Raw genomic sequence first — 20,464 nt, 5'->3', positions numbered from 1 at the left:
CTAGGACTTTTCAGCTTGGAGAAGAAGAGACTAAGGGAGGGATATGATAGAAGTATATAGAATCATGATTGGTGTGGAGAAAGTGAATAAAGAAAAGTTATTTACTTGTTCCCATAATATCAGAACTAGGGGCCACCAAATGAAATTAATGGGCAGCAGGTTTAAAACAAATAAAAGGAAGTTCTTCTTCACACAGTGCACAGTCAACTTGTGGAACTTCTTGCCTGGTTGTGAAGGCTAGGTGGTTGTGAAGGCTAGGACTATAACAGCGTCTAAAAGAGAACTGGATAAATTCATGGAGGTTAAGTCCATTAATGGCTATTAATCAGGATGGGTAAGCAATGGTGTTCCTAGCCTCTATTTGTCAGAGAGTGGTGATGGACGGCAGGAGAGAGAGATCACTTGATCATTACCTGTTAGGTTCACTCCCTCTGGGGCACCTGGCATTGGCCAATGTCAGTAGACAGGATACTGGGCTGGATGGACCTTTGGTCTGACCCAGTAGGCTGTTCTTATGTTCTTAACACAAAGTATAAGGCAAGACAAAAAGGAAAGAATTCCATTCTGCCTAATTTTCAGATGCTGGGACAGGTGAAAATGTAGGCTATGGTTACTGGAGAATGGGGTAACTGAAAACTCTCTGACTAAAAGGCAGATCCCTAAGCCCCTCTGCCAAGAAAAGATGATTTTGCCAGAAGTTATGGTTAGGCATACTAAATAAAAAGCTAAGTGTCTGCAATCTCCCAAAATGGAACACAGGAGTTAAAATTATGAAGCCATACCAACAGAAGGAGGTATTTTACTTACAAAAGTAGACATCAGTAAGTTAATTACTTCATGTATTTGATAACAGTTTTCAGAGAGGGTTGAGATATGTTCCTTGAGAATGAAAGGGCTTTTCTGTTTCTTTAATCTATTGGCTGGCTAAACTGATTTGTTACCTTGGAAATGCCAGCATGCTTTCATTTAAACAAAAATAAAAACCAATAAAAAAGATCCAAAAAGAAAGGAAGTCTCTAGCAGTTGTGAAGAAAACCTAAAAAAAATGTGAGCACCGAGTAACGGATGTACAGTTGTCTATGGAAGTCTGCAAAAAGCCTAAAAATAGGTCTAAGATGTCAACTCAGATGCCCAATTATGATTTAAAGTGTGGTCTACCCTACAAAGTTAGATCCCATAAATCACCTTCCACTGACTTATTTGGGTGTATCGACACCCAAATTTGTCTCCAGCTGACATAAGATTCCCCATTATAGCTATGCAGTAAAAGCACTTCTCCAAACTGCACAGAACCATGGTTGGTCGACCTACTGAGGTTTATAAAGTCCAAGTGTAGACACTTCATGACCTGCGTGTCAACAGTCCTCCAGGAGCAATCCCACAATGCCCCATACTCCCTGCGATAGTGACCGCTCTGGTCACAGTTTTAAACTTCACCACTCAGGAGTTACAAAGACTGGAAGCCACAACCCCCTTTAAAGCCCTTCACATTTTTTAAATGCTTTTTCCTGATTGCCCATCTTGGCAACCACATCTAGCAGCTCACCCATGTTGTGAGCAACTGACCGACTGACCATGCTGGCTCTATGCACTAGACATACTCCTGCCTGGAAGAGACAGGAAATATTGGATCTCTTTTCCCACAGGCCCAGGACAGGCTGTGCAACCACAGCTACAGACCAGAAACATCAACATCTACAGGAAGATTGCACGAGTCATACGGTAAAGGGCTATGATGGGAAACAGCAGCAGTACTGCATGAAACTGAAGGGGCTGTGCCATAAGGCCAGGGAGGCCAATAATAGATCTGGTGCTGCCCAACAGACCTACTGCTTTTAGAACTGCACGCCATAGCTCACGAAGATCCCATCAGCAACCCATAGACCATGTGGATACCTTGGAGGAACCCAAGACAGAAACCCTTGCCATGAACAGTGGCCAGGAAGGGGGGCAAGGGCGTAGGGAGTGCAGCAGGGGACTCTAGCCAGGCTATGAGCCAGGACATGATTGAGACTCCAGCACTGTCTAGCCAATCCTGCTAATGAGTGCAGATGAGCCTGATGAAGGAGAAGGGAACTTGAGTATGTTTCTGCATGAATTTTCCTTTACAATGTTTAGAGATGGCACCTGACCCACTCCCAATTTAAGACAAAAGGTATCTAGTTCATTCTTTTGCTGGTATAAGAAGAATTTCAGCTACAAACAAACGGAAGTAGAGCTGGCATCTGCTTTTCATTCACTCATTTCGTTCATGGATTAGGCGGGGATGGGGGGAGGTATGGAGAGCACTTTGGTTATGTACACAGGGAAATCCCTATGTACAGAAGAGGTTCCAGAAATACATCATCAGCAAAAGACAAAGAATAGTGTAGAATCACTACTTAATAGGGAATGTGAGCTAACAACAGATGACATCAGTAAAGCTGGGATGTTTAATGCCTACTTTGTTTCAGTCTTCACTAATTACTATCAATGACAAGGGGGAAGGAATATAACGCAGAATAGGAAAAGAACAGGTTAAAGAATATTTAGACAAGTTAGATGCAAACAAGCAAGACGGGCCTGACAAAATTCACCTGTGGGTACTTAAACTAGCTGAAGCGATATCTGAACCATCTGAGATTATTTTCAAGAACATATGAAGAAGGGCAGACACAGTATCTATCTTTAAAAATGGGAACAAAGAGGACCTGGGGAATTACAGACCAATCCGCCTAACTTTGATATCTGGAAAGATACTGGAACAAATTATAAACAATTTGCCGCAGTCTAGAGCAGAGGTCGGCAACCTTTCAGCAGTGGTGTGACAAATCTCATGTATACACTCTAAGTTAAGGCTTTGCATGCCGGTAATACATTTTAACGTTTTTTAGAAGGTCTCTCTACAAGTCTATAATATATAACCAAACTACTATTATATGTAAAGTAAACAAGGTTTTCATATGTTTCAGAAACTTTATTTAAAATTAAATTAAAATGCAGATCTTATTAGTTTAGTGTGATCCTTGCCCTTGCTTTTCCTTGCTGAGTTTTCCAATGTCTGGTGGCATGTATTTGGATACTTTAAGCTGTACACAGGCTTCTGAGTTACTAGTTGATAACCAGCTGGCAGGAGATCAGCGCCTGAAACCCCAGATCGTCAGCCGAGGTGAGTGGAGCTGGTGCCTGGTAGGGCTGAGCAGGGCCAGAAGCCTGGACCCTGTCTGGCAGTGGGCCTGCACTGGAACTCCAACCGGAAGCAAGTTGAGTGGGGCTGTGGCGGGGACCCCAGCTCTAAGGGACCAGCAGCCGGAACCCCAGAGCAGCAGCAGGCTGAGCACCTCAGCCTGCCCAACTCTTGGGGTTTCAGGGGTGGGCTGAGCAGCTCAGCCCACCCTGCTCTCACGTTTCGGCCACTGGCTCCTGCCAGCTGGGATCTCAGCCTGCTGCCGGTCTGGGGTTCCTTCCCCCAGGCCAGCAGCAGATGCTGAGTGGGCCCTAGCTGGCAAGATGCCAGCAACAAGAACCCCCAGAGCAGCAGCAGGCTGAGCAGCTCAGCCCACCCCACATGCCATCAAAAATTGGTTCGCATGCCGCCTTTGGCACGCGTGCCGTAGTTGCCAACCCCTGATCTAGAGAATAGAGTTATAAGGCATAGCCACTATGGTTTTGGCAAAAACAAAGCATGCCAGATAAGCCCAATTTCTCTCTTTGACAGAGTTACTGGCCTAGTGGCTGGGGAAAGCAGGAGATGTGATCTTGATTTTAGAAAGGCTTTTGACCCCCCTGACATTCTCAAAAGCAAACTATGGAAATATGGATTAGATGAAATTACTCCAAGGTGGAGGCACAACCAGTTAAAAGACCACATTCAAAGAGTAGGTATCAATGTTTTGCTTCAAACTGGGAGGATTTATCTAGTCAAATTACACGGGGTCTGTCCTGGGACCAGTACCATTCAATATTTTAATTAATGACTTGGATAATGGAGTGGAGAGTGTGCTTATAAAATTTGTGATGACATCAAGTTAAGAGGGGTTGCAAGCACTCTGGAAGACAGGATTACCATTCAAAATGACTGTGACAAATTGGAATATTGGTCTGAAATCAACAAGATGAAATTCAATAACGTGCAATGTACTTCAATTAGGAAGGGGGAAAAGAATCAAATGCACAACTACAAAATGGGGAATAACTGGGTAGGTGGTAGTACTGCAGAAAAGGATCTGGGGGTTAGAGTGAATCATAAATTGATTATGTCTACAAGGTGATGCAGCTGCAAAAATGGCTAATATTCCGGGGTGTTTTAACAGGAGCGTCATATGTAAGACATGGGAGAGAACAGTCTCTCTCTACTTGGCACTAGTGAGGCCTCAACTGGAGTACTGTGTCCAGTTCTGGGCATAACATTTAGAAAGAAGTGGACAAATTGGAGAGAGTCCAGAGAAGAGCAACCAATACGATAAAAGGTTAAGAAACCCTGATATATGAGGAAAGGTTAAAAAACTGGGCATGTTTAGTCTTGAAAAAGAAGACTGAAGGGGAGACCTGATAAGCCTTCAGGTATGTTAAGGGCTCTTATAAAGAGGACAGTAATCAACGGCTTTCATGTCTACTAAAGGTAGGAAAAGAAGTAATGGGCTTAATCTGCAGCAAGGGAGATTTAGATTAAATTTTTTTCCCCTAAAATCTAGATATAGTATTGGAATAAACTTGCAAAGGTGGCCGTGGAATCCCCATCACTGAAAGTTAAGAACAGGTTAGACAAGTACCTATCAGGAATGGTCTAGGTATACTTGATCCTGCCTCAGCATTGGGAAACGAGGGGTGGGAATGAGACTAGATGAGGTCCCTTCCAGCCCTACATTTCTATGATTCTATACTACAGGGAAAACAGAGTGAAAATTAATGGCCTACGATATACAGGTCAAACATGATTGTCCCTTTTGACCTTAAATTATCAATCTATGAAACCTCAGAACAGACGTTTATGTACAGAGACTATTAACAGTTTTTACCACAACATATCTCTCTTACTCTATCCAAGGCCAAAGTTAAGGTTGGGCATTTAAATGTAATTGTGGTGAATTCTGCTTGTGCATTGTGGGTGGTTATTTTAGACTAAAATTGAGTTTGACTGCTTGGCTATTATGAGGTTCGAATAGCAAGGTATGCAAATTGAGATTAGTGTAGTTGTGAATGTTGACAGAACTGGCAGTTTGGGTGACTACACTAAAGGATGTGCAGTTACAAGTCAAATTTACTGTCAGATAAATATACTACAGTGCAAATTAGTGACATCTTGTAGGGGAATTTTCTAGGTTTTTACTAAGTAGGTGTCAAAGTAGATATTTAACCACACTGACATTATCAATATTAGAGAGAGAAAAATGGGTAGGGAGCTGGGGGCCATGGGGTCATTCTAATCTATGTCAGGAAGGGCAAAGGAAGAAACAGGTCTGGGCTGTGGAATCGCTGCTGTCTCCATGGCCCCACACTATGTTGTCATTCCCAGGCCAATTACATAGCCCAGCTCCTTGTTCCCAAACAAAGGCTTAGCTGTTAGAGAAGAACAGGAAAAGAAATGAGGCAAGCAGGCTAGACACTGGGTTGGGAGACTGGGATTACCAGCAAGACACCTCACTGGGCAGCTCTACTTCCCTCTCCTTTCCCCTTCTCCACAGATCTACTCAGTCTAGCTGCTAAATAATCTTAGCTCTTGATTTCTGGATTTTTAAGGTTTTGTGCTACTGAATTTGAAGTCTCTAACATGTGACTCTGCCATCTAAGGCAGTGGATCTCCATTTTAAGAATCAGAAGTTATATGAATGCAAATGTGGCTGTTTCACATGATGAAGCATGAACATTGCCAAACCAATCACTCTGAGTTGTGAGTCTTTTGGGTGGGGTAGGGTTAGATTTCTTGCAATTGTGACAACTGCTTTTTATAAAAAAAAAAAGCAATTTTTGTTTTTTGTTTTTTAATTTTTTCTTGGGAAACTGTACCCATAGATATTTCAGAAACATATCTTCACTGGGTGATTACCAGTTGTGTTTCAATAACCTGCTGAAGAACAGATGATCTAATACTTTCCTCTGATTAAAAAACAAACAAATAGATCTGGAAGCATAAACCAAGATTGTTCCTATTCACTACTGCTATGAGGCAATGTCAGCCATGTTAAAAAGTAGTGATAAGATGGAAGAGATTTTTAGAAGAGACCTAAATACCTATTCCACAGTTGTCACTAAAGTAAAAGGTTAGAATTTTGAAATCCAGACTAGCATTAAAGCTGTTCGGTGACCTTGAATATTACTGTTTATCACCTCGGTGGATCACAAAACTCTAAACTATGCAACCAATGAAACTGTGTCCCTCCCCCCCCTCAAGATAAAAACGTAATATAATAGATAACTCATATTTGTTTATGTTACCTATTCTTTTGGGATTATTTTACCGGGGCGGTGGGCGCAGCGCAGAGCAGAAGAGAGGTGTAACAGCTGCACCATAGAATGTTTACAATATTCTGTAGTCATGAACTTGAAGTAAGTATGGTAGCCAGTTCTCAATATAGAATCAGAATTCATGGTTTGAAAAAACCCTCTATCCTATAAAAAGTGATAAGATCTCCTTGAGAGTATCATCAGCTTCTGCAGAATCGAAGTTTTCTTTTTAAAATAATTCCAACTCTTATCATTGTGATGAAGGTTCACATTTGGAAAGCTAAGTATATCGGATGCATTTTTGTCTTCCTAAATCTGCAGACAGCTCCAGTGCCCCTATAACAACTTGGGAAAGTTCTGAGCATCAGTAGACTAAGAAGGAGTAGTCTTGTTCATTTTCACTACACCTATTCAGAACCCTATGGGTAACAATAAAACTGAAAAAAATCAGTTTCCCTCCACTATTGCTTGGAGTAGTTATGAGCAGAAGCAGAGGAAGACACTAATGCTACTTAACCAAGAAAACTCCACAAATTGAAGTTAGGGAAAGGAATAGGGTAATGGAGATAAACCTTCACAACAGCCCAGTGGAGAGGAGAACACAGAATAAAGACAACCAAACATACAACTGCAGCAACAAGAATAATCTTGGGGATTGGGAAGAGAGAATATATCTTTTAAGAACATAAGAACGGCCATATTGGGTCAGATCAAAGGTCCATCTAGCCCAGTTTCCTGTCTTCAGACAGTGGCTAATGCTAGATTCGCCGGAGAGAATGAACAGAACAGGTAACCATCAAGTGAACCATCCTGTCGCCCATTCAGGAGTGAAGAAGTCCTTTATCTCCTATACATCTACACAGTAAAACTTCAAAACTGATTTATATTACAGTAAGTCAAACTGAAGACGACCTGTGCTTCCAACACTAAACATCTTTCTTCTGTAGCAATTTACCTATATCTACACAAGTCGCTGCTATCTTACAACAAGAGCATGAAGCACTTCTAATGAACCCCAAACAATACCATTAACTTATCACCTGCTGTAGCAGCAGCTTATTGAGGATCAACAGCCTGGAGTAGTTGTAACAGTTCAGAAAGCTAAGCAATTACTTGGTCACTAACTTCATGTAAGTTATAAACACTAAAGACTGACAAAGCAGTACACTAGCCCAGACATGGTTAAAAAGCTGGTGGCAAGATGAATGTTTTATAAGGCAAGTATTCTGTTTCCAAAGGCTGCTAAATACTACAAATGAGATTAAATGAGCAGGGCTAGCAAGGAACTACAGTAGCTTTAGTCTTTATGTAGCCATTTCAAAACCTTTGCTTAATAAGAACTCAAATGATGTCTTTTATATAAGTGGTTTTCTACCCAAAAATAACAATGTACAGGAATACATATAGGAGAGAATGTACTACACATGCCATGATGTTCATACAGTCTTACTTAAGATAACAATTTTCTATTAGTGACAGAAGTCCAGAAATTCATACTCAATGGTAGCATTCTAATTAAAATCACAAAGCTTCACAGGTCATTCTAACCCCGGCTATAAAAAGTTTGAGCCATGTAAATTGTTCAGTTTAATATTTAAATATCTACACTACTGTGCCAAAATTTTGTTTCCATATTTTGCCTTAACTGCCATAAAAGGCATCAAAATATGCTCTCAAAAGATCATTAACTCAAAGCATTTTAATCAGGTGGAGTTTCCACACAATTTTTTTTGGATTAAGATAATTAAAAACTAGAGAAAAATGATAGTTTGTAAACAGTTTATATATGCTTTCACACCACGTTTGATTCTAGCACCATCCTCAGAGCTTTTTGTATGCTTACCTTTGGGAGTTAAAACTACCACTTCCGCATACTGGTTAAGTAAGAAATGAAGCAGATCTAATTTTCAAATAAAAACTAGTGCCCCATTTAAGAGCAGTAACACTTAGTTCTTGATGTGTAAGAGAAGTGAAAGTCACAACAGCTATAGTTTATTTATTGGCTCAGAAGCCACCTCAGCATAAAGATACTTGACACCAGTTTCCTCGCCTCAAAAAAGCATTGAAGATAACAAGTGGTTGAGGACAGTATGCATTCCAAAGCCAGCAATGCCACCTCTTCTCATTTGCACTGTACTGCCATAGATGCATTCTGACAGTATGAGGTTTTAAATGGAATACAAGTCAATGGAGACTCAGAATACTTTGCAGAATGTCACAGTAACACTGACTGTTTTCAAAGATATAAAAATAGTTATTTGTAACAGAATGCTAAACCCCAATAATTAAATGCACAGATTATGAAGACTCATAATTCACACTAAAAAAATTCTTCTGAGAATATAATAGACTCTCTGCCCATTTTGGATCTGTATTAGTTTTACCAAGTGAATGGCCGTGATTAGTTATAATACACAGGCACTGAGAGGTAAATGTTTTAAGCTCTGTTATTATCTAACACCTATGAACCCAAAGGCTAATCTTACTAGCTAACGTAAAAAAAAATACCTGTAATGCCATGACACATGCACCCTTGTCCCTCAGGCCATATCCCCAGTAACAAAGGAATAAAGCATTTAACTGCCCCTGAGGGCAGGGGACTGGACTCTATACCTCTCGAGGTCCATTACAGCCCTAGAATCTATGAACTCTATAGCACTGTCAGTCACATTTCAATACAATTTTTTAAAAAATTTAGTTCTGTTTAGATTCTTTCCCTTCCTGGTTTCATCAACTCTTTTTATCTCTGATTATTATCCATCTTTTCCTGGTTTGTTAGTGTTTTCTCTTTTCATTCTCTTCCCCCTCTCCTATTATCTCTTTCCCTACATCAAGGTAGAAAGCCTATTTAGTCTGCCCCCGAAGTCTCTTCAGTTTAGTCCATCTTCCTTACCCGCCCATCCATCCCTATACTCAATCACCTACAGAGCCCCTCAGACAGGGCTTAGAGATTTTACCAGACTCCTAACAGCCAGGGGACTAAATCAAACATAATATACAGAAGATATAACCTCCCCCTCGTCCCCTTCATCCAGGGGAAAACCACCAGCTGCTGGGAAAAGGGACTGTTACAATTCAATTCCTGCCAGGATGCTGTCCCTGGAATTTGATCAGTGGTTCCATCTTGCCTTTGAAGCTCCTCCCACTACCTGCATTGCCAGAACAGAAGAGCATTCTATGTTTCCCCTCTCCCTGATGTCTCCCAGGTATTGCAACTGTGAGTGGGGTTTCTGCTACTATATCACCCTCCACAACCCGCTAATGGATGCTGTGGAGGGATGTGCCCAATATTCAATCCTTTCCCCAGCCTGCTTGTGAGTTATGCTTTCCAATGAACAGTTTCAGTGTGCTTGCATCTCCCGTTGCTTACAGATTTCCCAAAATTCAGAGTTGACTTAGAATTTACTTAACAGCAGCCACAGGGATTTCAAGAGAAGCAGTGAAAACAACCTTGTCAGTTCTCAGTCTGTCACAGCTTGGAAAGCTACCACCAGCTACCGCAGCACTAGAGCCATCTGTCTGCAAACTCCGGCATACCATGATTGGATAAATTTACATTCTGGTCACATTTAGCAATCATACAGTATTAAGGGCATGTATATTTAATATAAATCTATTATATATATATTTGATATAATTTTAACATCCCATGCTAGTGTGGTGTGTAGGCGTGTGCAAAAATAAAAAAAATAAGAAATATTCTGCAGAAGTGATGACCCAGGAAAACTTTATGCTAATGGTCAATATCCACACTTTAAAAAAAAAAAAAAAAAAAGACATTTATTTCTACTGTGACTTTCTCTAGCTTCTGCTGTTCCAGCCATTGGATCTCATTAATCTAGCAGAAAAAGATAAAATTTCACTCTCTCTAGACAAGAGCTCTTCAAATAAGTCAGCTTAAAGTACTTGTAATGAGTAGTTTACTTCATCCTTCTAGATCAGGTACACTTCTTAGAAGAATATGAATTTCAGCTCTAACCTCCAGTGAAAAATAATGGTTACTGATTCTAAATATGAAAGTGAACAAAACTGACACACTGTGACAAAAGCAACAAATTATTTCAATAATTTAGACAAGTAATGCTCCTTCCTTTCCTCCTAAGGGATCTGAAATGGAATGAAGAACAAAGATCTCAATTCTGAAAAATTATGAATTTCATACTTCGTGAGTGAACAGAATTAAATGTCTGTTTTATTATTTACTATTCTAAAGTACTTTAAAATTAGCTCTTTTACAAAGCTATCACGGCTCAGTTCAATGGGTCATTATATATATACTGAAAGACCTCTATTGTGCAGAATATTGCACTTGAAGACAATTCTTGAAGTTCAATTATACTCCCTGTTACCTCTTTATACTCCCTCCCCATCTTATTTCACTGGCTTCAGGAAAAAGATTTTAGCAACAGCAAGATTTCATGGCTGTACTATCATAACTTTGCTTCAGAAAAATACTGAGTAAAATTGTAGGCTATTACAAGGAGTGAACTAAGTTAGCAGACTTCTTTTATTTCAAAATTTTAAGAAACATAGTATCAATGGAATTTTAGTTTTAAAGTGGACCCAGAATTAACATTCTCCACTTTTAAAAAACAAATGCATGCTACATGTCTTAGAAAGATGCCATGAATACACTTTTTGAGTAAATGGGTGGAAACTAAATAGGCACAATCTCCAGTATCATAAAACAGTGTTTTAGTAAATATATTTTTCTAATTTGATTCATTCCAAAGACAGCTTTTAGAGAAACGGCTAAAAATTTCATGTTTCTACCTCTTTATAAAGACTGAAATGTAATAGAATGGGCATTTTCAACACTATAATCAGGCCCAATTCAGTACAGAACACGAGTGCTTTTTTAAAAAAAAAGAAAAAAATTGGCCTCAATTAGTGGTCAGTCTAAAGTAATATATGCATCAGTAATGACTACAAATGTTTTTTGAGTGTTATATATCTCATTTGCTCTACATATTTAATCGATTAGAACTCAGAATTAGTATATTGGTCAAATGGATATGTAACAGGACTGTTGGCCCCGTACTGAAACTTAGTGTGTTCTTTTTTGGTTGGTCCTCTCCCAATACCATGAGAAAGGGGAAGGACTGAGAAAAATCAGGATCCTGAGACTGACAGTGCCCAGGGTAAATGGGAAGAGGCCAGTGCTCCAAGTCAGCAAGACTGACAGGCAGGTAGGCCAATGAGGGAGTTGAGCCTGGGACCCATACCCCATGTGAGTTGGGACTGCCAGTGGCAAACTAGAGCAGAACTAAGGAGAGTTCAGCAGCCAGACTTGAGCTGGGGGCAAAGCAGCAACAGTAGCACTGAGCCAGAGGAGGCAGAGCTGGGGAGCTGGAGTAGCACAGACCAGTAGCTCTGATGGTGAGCCAGGGTTGAGCTACAGCAGGGAGCTGCAGGGCCAGAGCTGGGGAGCAGATGCCAGCTGTGCCACAAGTATCACTGGAGTCAGGCACAGTGAGTGGCAGGAGAGAGCAAGGTGGGGCCCTAATCAGAGAGGGCCAAGCAGAGGGAGATGCTGCCAGACATGAGGGCCTTGCAGGCTGGACTAGAGGAGGGGACATGAAACTGACAGAAGGGCCAACACTGGGGAGAAGGGCCCTGCCACCTGGAGCCTGAGGGCATGCGGCCACCACCAGAGCCAGTACTGGGTTTACAACGGCGCTGGGACCACATACAAAAGGGGTTCTGATGCCTAGACCATGGCCCCACCCCAGTTCAGCCTCTTCCCCCCCCCAAGCTCTGTCTGCCACTCGCATGGGGGAGAGAGGGAAAGAAGGAGCGAGCGGCAGGCAGGGAATTGTGGGGGAAGAGGCTGAGCAGGGGCAGGGCCACAGTCCGGGCACTGGGGTCCACAAAAGATTAATCTGGCTCTGACCAAAGCAAGTGTCTGATCTGCAGTATCACTGCAGCACAGCCAGGCCTTGGGAAAGAGGCCCGGAATATGTGAGGAATAAACTGTGAACTTTTCTTAAGTCACAGAGACTACTGCTTATGGTGTTCTCTACACCCATAGTGCAGGGCTCCATGTTCCTTTAACCTTCTCCATTTTTCCCTTATTTTTCTTACAGTTGCTGTTTAATAAATTGGATTTGGTTCAAACTTAATGTAGTGATCAGTGGGGCTGGGAAGTGGCCACTGTGGAGAGAATATCCCAGAGTGGGGACATACTAGCCCAGTGGTTTTCAAACCTAGGGGTCCGCAGACTACGTGTAAGGGGTGTGTGAAAGGTGATTATGAAAATAAAGTTTCAGATCCTGGTTTTCTGATCATTCAAAAGTATGTGAATACCTCCACTTTCAGGTCAAAACCTGGAAGTGTTGTCATTACCATAGGAACCCACAGTTTAGTGCATCACACTGCATCAAATGCTGGGCCGAGCACATGCAACACTTATAGTTTAATTCTTTTCAGTCAGTATTCTTCTATGGTAGGGGCCCATGGTGGCTTGAGGTATCAGCAAAAAAAAAAAAAAAAAGTTGAAAAGCACTGTGCTATCCTGTCCTAAATGACCACAACGAGACTGCGGTTTAAGCCTCCCAGGAATCCTGGGTCAAGTCTTATCAGTGTTACAAAGTGAAAGAGGAGTCCTCAAGGCATGCGGGTGTAGGGAGTCAGATCCTTTTGCTACTCAATTCCACTGGGGTAATACAGAAGCCAGGAAAGTTCCCCACCATAGTAGAAAAATTCCCCCCCTTACATATTTTAACACAGCCATGTCCTGAATATAAGACAACAGTCTAATACCAAATAATTGATTGGGGAGTTTTCAGTATGAATTTTAGTAAAAATCAGGCCAGAAAAAGAAATAGTGGAATACTTATTTTATTGCTGTCTTGTCTTGTAAGAACACAGCATTGGAATTTTGGCAGTTCCCCTTCTAAATAAATTTTTTTTAAAAAATAAGCATTGGAAATATCAGGTCCCAGCTTCCCAACTTTTGGACTATGATACTACTGGAAGTGGACACCAGCACTCTCAGATATCAACTATTCTAGGAATATTCCAGATAGAATATTTCTTCACAGATTTTGGTAATCGGAGGCTAGATTGCCCCTTACTGCAATAAACCCAGCAAAGGGCACCTCAAAAGGAAGAAAAAGCAGAGCCTCCTCACTTTCCATCAAAGGTGAAGGTTGATCCCTCTACCATGGAATGAGGAGCTGAACTAAAAATCATAAATCCATGGATTCTCTGGTTCCACAAAGATCCTTCCTAGAACATCACAGAACACATCTAGGAAACCCTGTACAACCTCAGCAGGTCTGTGCCCCCAATCATCTCCCCATCTCCTTGAAAGCATGACTTCAATGGATCTTTATCCTCAGGAAGGTTCTCTAATCACAGATAGATACCTTAGGACAGCCGTTCTCTAACTGTGGCTCACCAGGGCTGGCATTAGACTTGCTGGGGCCCGAGGTCAAAGCCCAAGTCCCATTTCCCAGGACCAACAGCTTCAGATCTGGGTGGCAGGGCTCAGGTTGCAGGCCCCCCCTGCCTGGGGCTGAGCCCTTCAGCTTTGGCCCCAGCCCTCTCCTTCAGGGCAGCCGGGCTCAGGCTTCGGTCCCCACTTCTGGGGTCATGTAGTAATTTTTGTTGTCAGAAGGGGGTCACGGTTGAGAACCCTTGCCTTAGGGACCCAACATTTTCCTCTTAAACAGCTATGAGTTGCTTCTACCTGTAAACTGGAAAGGTAAGGGGGCCCAATTCCCCCCCCCCCCAAGTTACCAAAGGAAAGGTAAAAGTGTAATTTTTTTTTTTAATTTTGTTAATGCACAAAACACAAAATAAAGGTTAAAAATTTAACCGTATTAGTTTATACTGTGATTAGACTGAGATTTGGATAATACCTTACCTTGCTTTCTATCTGCACCCATTAATTTTCAGAAACCATTTTTTCATGTGAATTTGAATCTAATCATTATGTAGTGACCTACAACAGGATTTAAGTTTTTTCCAAAAAATTGAGTTTTGGGGCAGCTGCATTGTATATTTGAAAGTAGAGAAAATACAAAAAAAATCTAATTTTAGCTTTCTCAGAAATTTTTTGTCCAACAAGGCAGACAAATGTTCCTTCTGACTGCATATTGCAAGCCATAGGATACCTTAGTAATATGAAACATTAGAGCCAGAATCTGACGCATGTGAAACTTCAATTGTGTTAATATTTGTTCTAGACAAGCTGTTTGTATGTTTAATGTAGCAGTTCAAGTCTGATTACTCTTGATATCTGCTCACGCTAACACATGTATAGTGAGAGAAAAATGCAGCCAACAGATCTGGATTTGATATCCATCAATGTCATGTATACATACATATACTCTTCCCATGTCTTAGATTTATCAGATAGAATTAGAATCAATTAGCCCAGGGAACAAATAAAGCAAAAGCTACTTTTGCCAGAAGCTGGGAATGGATCACTTGATGATTACCTGTTCTGTTCATTCCCTCTGGGGCACCGGGCATTGGCTACCATTGAAAGACAGGATACTGGGCTAGACAGACCTTTGGTCTGAACCAGTAAGGCCATTCTTATGTCAGTATAAAGGGGACATTAAGCCTATACTTTTGATATTGAGAGAAAGTAAAAGGAGTATACCTAACAGAGTTTTGACAAAATATTTTAAGTTTGTCTGTGTCAGAAGGTTCTTAATTGTACAAAGATTGATCATATTAGTACACATTATCTACAGACAATATTTCTAAGTGTGCAGGATGGCAATTTCTCCCCTCTCTGGCTTACTAAATTGTTCATTCTAGTTAAAGCACACAAATTCACTCAGATCTGTAGTAAGGTCTACTCGAACAGGTCAGTCACAGACAGTTCTTCACACCCAGCTATCACACAAAGCCAACTTTACAACTTGTTTCCTCACCACAGAATCCTGTATTGTGCAGAGACCAATAAAAAGCAACTCCAAATATATCCTACAGATTCAAGTCAAATTCCAACTATTAATCCAAATCTTAATATTTCATCATCACAGAACACAGTATAATCACATTTTTAAAAACGCTCATTTTTCTTTTCACATAATAAATGAAATATTAAATTTTAAAATGCCTGGTCTATATGCTCAAACTTCAGATAAAAAAATTATTCTATTTTAATGTGACACTTTATTCTCCATTCCACAACACTATCCCCAGTAGCCATATTTTATATTACAAAGATATATGTAAAGTCTTATGATCCTACCCTGCAAGTGTAAATTGCGTAGCTTCCAATTCCAGTTAAACTAGTGTCACCAACAAGTTTCCTTACTAGAAGAACACCAAGCAAAACATCTTTAGTTTCTGCAGAACACTTGCAGAATATTGTTTAGAAGACAGGAATTCTGATGTTTTCATGTATGTATATAGGGCCAAAAGAACTTCCAATATGATTTTTTTTTAGAGAATTGTTTGTTCGTATCGCAGGAGAAGATTTAGCATATATTTAATGAAGAAACTAAACGGAAATGAGACTCAGGCTAAGAACCATAAAAATCTCAATTTAATTATGATGTTCATTAGCTATGAAAATCCTAGCTAGAATTTGAAAATTAAGAAAAGGGCTTTTTAATTGGAAATATAAAATTGGATGTATCTTAAAACTCAATCCAACTTTGCTTATAAAACATCTTTTATCAATATATCACCAGATAATTAGCAACTGTTTTGCACAAGTTTGCTAAAGTGTAGTTTAAATCTAATCATGTATTCTAAAGGGAGTTTACACTAATAGAATTCTAATGAGAGGTTGCGCCATAGTTCAGCAACATAACAATAGCCTTTCCAACAATGGAGAACCTAATATACGGGGCACACAACTGACACAGAGCAGCATTAGTGGGCTAGCAACTTGACTACGTTATATTCCGGGGTGCAGTCCCAGCTAAGCAGTCAGCAGTAACAGGACTTTATAATATATATTCTGAGAGATCAGAAGCCATTAAAGTTTGTAAATTAGAACAATGGCTTTTGATTTTTCGTACTACCTCTCAGACACTCAGCAACATTTTGTACAAGATGAAAGTAATGCAAATCTGGTTACAACCATAGAGATACTAGCATGCCATTTTCTTTTCACTCAGCCAACATAAATCCCGCACCTGATTTGTACAGGTCATTCATGAAAGGCATACAGAGCTTCTAGGTTATGGAGAGAAGGAAAGCAACTCATGGTAAGTCATCACCCCGGTGAATGACAATCACAAAGCTTGTCTTTATCCTATATTTTTTAGTTTCAGAGTGATTAACTATTTAGAGTATTACATTCTGGAGCAAGAGTGACATTTAGAAAATGTCAAGTTATTTTAGCTTATATGCTTCAAACAACTATGGCATTAAATGACAAAGTATTGGCAATTTTGTTGCATTACCACAAAAAAATTTTTTTAAATGTGTCAAGAAAAATCAGTGTATATGACATGAGGCAAGTGAGCCAATATAAAACTATTAACTATACATGACTTTCAGTAACATGGCATAGTGGATTATGCTTGCTCTCATAAATTAATTGTAATGTCTGCTACCTTGTATATATAAATCCAGTCTCATGAGTTTACTTCCAACTTAACCAGTTGATCCAACTGATATTTGCCAACCAGCTTGCAGAATCGTTAGTAACATACTGTTAATCAAACGTTGTGAAAACATTGCAATAACCTGTGAGTGTATTTAAAAGTACAAGGAAAAGTAGTAAAATAAATTTGTCATATTTGGAACTGACTTACAAAATAATGGACTTGTATAATAGAGGACTCTCATTTAAGGGCAAATTATTTTAAGTTCTCTACTATGAACGAGTGCATACAGTAACATGTGAAAGTGTTTTCACAATTATTTAAAGTTTTAATACTGTACAATTTCAAAAAAATAGTGGTCTATCTTAAAAGTGAGACATATAAATGATAACTATCAAGTCTAAAATCTAACGGCAGCCCTTAAGCAGAAGGATGGCCAACCCATTCTGTTCTCCTGAGATCAGCTTTTGCAAGAGATCTCTTAGTCAGTTACGAACTTAAGAAAGCCACTTGCAGAATACTGTTCTGGATTCTGCATATTGCAGATGCACAATTTATAGACAACCCAAGTTATTAGGGACAGTAAACCCCTTCATTGGTTTAATCACTTCAATCTACCATGTTCTCCATTTTCCTCAGGCATTACCAATCACATGTATTACCACAGTGCCTAGGGACCAGCCAACATTGGGGGCCCATTGAGCTACACACTGTAGTAGACAGACACTACCCCTGAAGCACCTGCATTCTATTAAAGTGTTATACTGATTTTTAAATTGAACTTCAGCGTCTCACTAGATATTTTCTAGGATAACAGTAGAGTTTGAGGGCATCCTCTCAATGTAGCAGTAAAATCTATATCACTTCTAGATATTCACAAGTTGTGTTAGCACCTATTGTCCCAAATGGAAATTATGTTTGACATAAATACTGAATTAGCATGATAGTTATGACAGCTATGAAGCAAAGTTGCAGCTGATGCTGGGTGGGGGGTTTTGAGGAGGGAGGGCAAGGTGGCTGTGGTTATAAAGAAAATACTAGCAAGTTTCATCTTACATGGGGGTTCCATTTCGTGGTTAGCGTGTAAAGCGAAAACTGCGTATAGCGAAACACGCACCGAGTTGAATGGCAGGCGGAATTGCCCGCACTACAGATGCGGTTTTTATATTGTTATTTCTTTTTTTCCCCTCGTTTTTGCCAACCACGCAAAGCTGAATTCGCGCGTGTTAAATGCACCTAAGATGCGACTCGTCTGTAAGTTTATATTTATCATTGATGAATTCTCATTGCCTTAGGAAAACAAACAGGAGATAACACCACACACAGAACTAAAATCCAGTTGGTTACATCATTAAGTACTTTGGATCCCTCTCACACCACAGAAACCATTTCTTCTTTCTTCTTCCATGTGTTTGACAATTTCCTTATGGAGAAGGAAGATGAAAGTGACAAATGAGGTATATACTGAAACCTGTAAGTAAGGACACTGCCAACAGGCAACCCCCCCTGTAAGTGGGGCACCTAAATCTAACCTCAGTGCACTTTTCAACAAAAATCTGTTCAACCTTTAAAGAAAAAAAGTCAACCTCCCTCCGTTCTTGTCATAACTAACAAGACAGGAGAGTATCTCTCAAAAAATAATCAATAATTTAACTGATTTTTGCTTGACCCTTGGTCAGTCACCTAAGACAGGTGTCATTGCACAATATAGTATGCTTACAATAAACTTCACTAAAGTGAAACTAGTAATACAGAGCAAACATGCCCAAATTGTTTCAGCAGCTCAATATGCAAGCCTGCAACCCCACTAACAACGAACATGCAACTTTTCAATGAAAATATTTTCGGAGAAAAGGGAACTTCACTTTAAGGAGGTAACATGTGTCCTAGGTGGCAACGCCTCAAACCTCTTCTCTCGCTCCTCCTCCAGCAAGCTTCAGCACAAGCCCTGGGGACGCAGAAAGATGGGAGGCCTGGCATGGGAAGCCCTGTGGGATGCTCAAACTGCTCCCCGAGCCTCCCCACCAGGACGTTCCATGCTGCAGCGCCCTGCCCGGTGGGGTGGGGGGAAAGGGCCGTGCCCAGCCCCGCATCCTCGCTGCGAGGGTGGGGGGCAGGCAACACTCCGGGGCTCCCCACTACGGGGGGGCTGCGAACCAGCCAAAAGGGGCTCTTCCCATCACCGTGGCTGACTGCCCAGCTCCCCCACCCCGCCTCCCGCTGGCGTGCGCGGGGCTCCGCGGCGGCGGGATGCCTGTCACTGCGGCCGCGGAGCGAACCCTGGTAGAGGCTCCCACCCAGGGGCGGCGGCCCCTGCTCTCGGAAAGGGGGTGGGTGCGGCCAGGCCTCCCCCGAAGCGCCCCCCCTCACCTCGCCATGTCCCGCCCCGGCCCCTCCAGCGCCGCCGCTCAGGGCTCCGTTGCCGGTGGCCGTTGCCGGCGCTGTCAGCAGGCCGCCCACCACGCTCGGCGTGGCAGCCACCGCCTGGGCTGGAGCCCGCAGGGCGGCCGATGCCGAGGCGGCCCCGCTCTTGCTGAGACCTCCTGCCCCGCCGCTGGGTCCGGGGCCGCCGGTACTGCCGAGGCCGCCGCCCCGCTTGGTCTTTCTGCGCTTGGCTCCTCGCTTGGCGTCGGCCGGACTCATCGTGTCTGACACCCGGGCAGGGAGGGGGCAGCGAGGAGGTCGGAGCCGCCGTCAGCGCCAGGAAGGGGGAGCGGGGAAGGCCGGGGCACAGGCCGCCCCGGGCACCGAGGAGCAGGGGCGCGCGAACTGTCACTGTAACGGGGACTCCCTTGGCCCCAGCGCCACTGACCAGAGTTACCGTCCAATATGGCGGACACAAGGGGAAAGTGATCCCCCCTTACGTCGGGGGGCTCCCCCTTGCGCTGACGGGAACCCGCGCCGCGCGGCACACCGGGAAATGCAGTCGTAATCTGCTGCCACTTCGGCAACGCATTCTAGCAGAAGGAGGGGATGGAACTACAACTCCCGGCGTGCGTTGCGCTGCCCATCCGGGAGCGGTCGGTTATGTCATCTCGCTTCGCAGCGTTCGATGGGATTTGTAGTTTTCTTCGCAGCCGTTAGCTCGGTTGACCAACGTTGCCACCCTTGTCAGGGGACTACAGAGCCTCAAAGAAGGAGCGGAGTGGAGGAGTCTAACAGCACCACGTGATTGTTGGATACAGGGGCTTTTAAAGGGGTAGAATCCTTAGGCAGCCCTCCAAGAGTCCCTTGCACAGGCAGAGGGTATGTCAGGACAGTTCTGTGTATAACACAGTGTAGCTACTTTATTAGGTGCAATGTCGTTTCCCAGCTGTGCACCTAATACGGGTGGTTCTAATGGTACTACAGTTTCCAGATGTGAAGTCTGAGGTAGCTGAGCTGCAGCAGTGTTTTTCACCAGAATGGAACCCCCATGCAGTGAACATGATTTGAATGCATCTCCGTTCAGTGTAGTTCAGTGTCCACGGTGCATGCAGGTTTGACCTCTACTCAGTCTTCCAATTAGTGCAAAGCAC

The 20,464-nt window shown here is 42.1% G+C and overlaps 1 protein-coding gene across 1 annotated transcript in view; it reads right to left on the bottom strand.

Annotated features, from left to right (window-relative positions):
• FAM193A (family with sequence similarity 193 member A) overlaps positions 1–19,385 on the bottom strand; it is a 106,112-nt gene extending 86,727 nt beyond the window's left edge. Inside the window, exon 1 of the mRNA XM_030563092.1 lies at positions 19,317–19,385. The gene's annotated coding sequence lies outside the window, so the exon portion shown is untranslated. The remainder of the gene's footprint in view (positions 1–19,316) is intronic.
• Between the last annotated feature and the right edge of the window lie 1,079 nt (positions 19,386–20,464).

This window comes from Gopherus evgoodei, chromosome 5, assembly GCF_007399415.2.
Source record: "Gopherus evgoodei ecotype Sinaloan lineage chromosome 5, rGopEvg1_v1.p, whole genome shotgun sequence".
Taxonomy (NCBI): Eukaryota; Metazoa; Chordata; order Testudines; family Testudinidae; genus Gopherus; species Gopherus evgoodei.
Note: the sequence above shows the minus strand (reverse complement) of the source record. Positions and strands in the feature narration are given on the sequence as shown.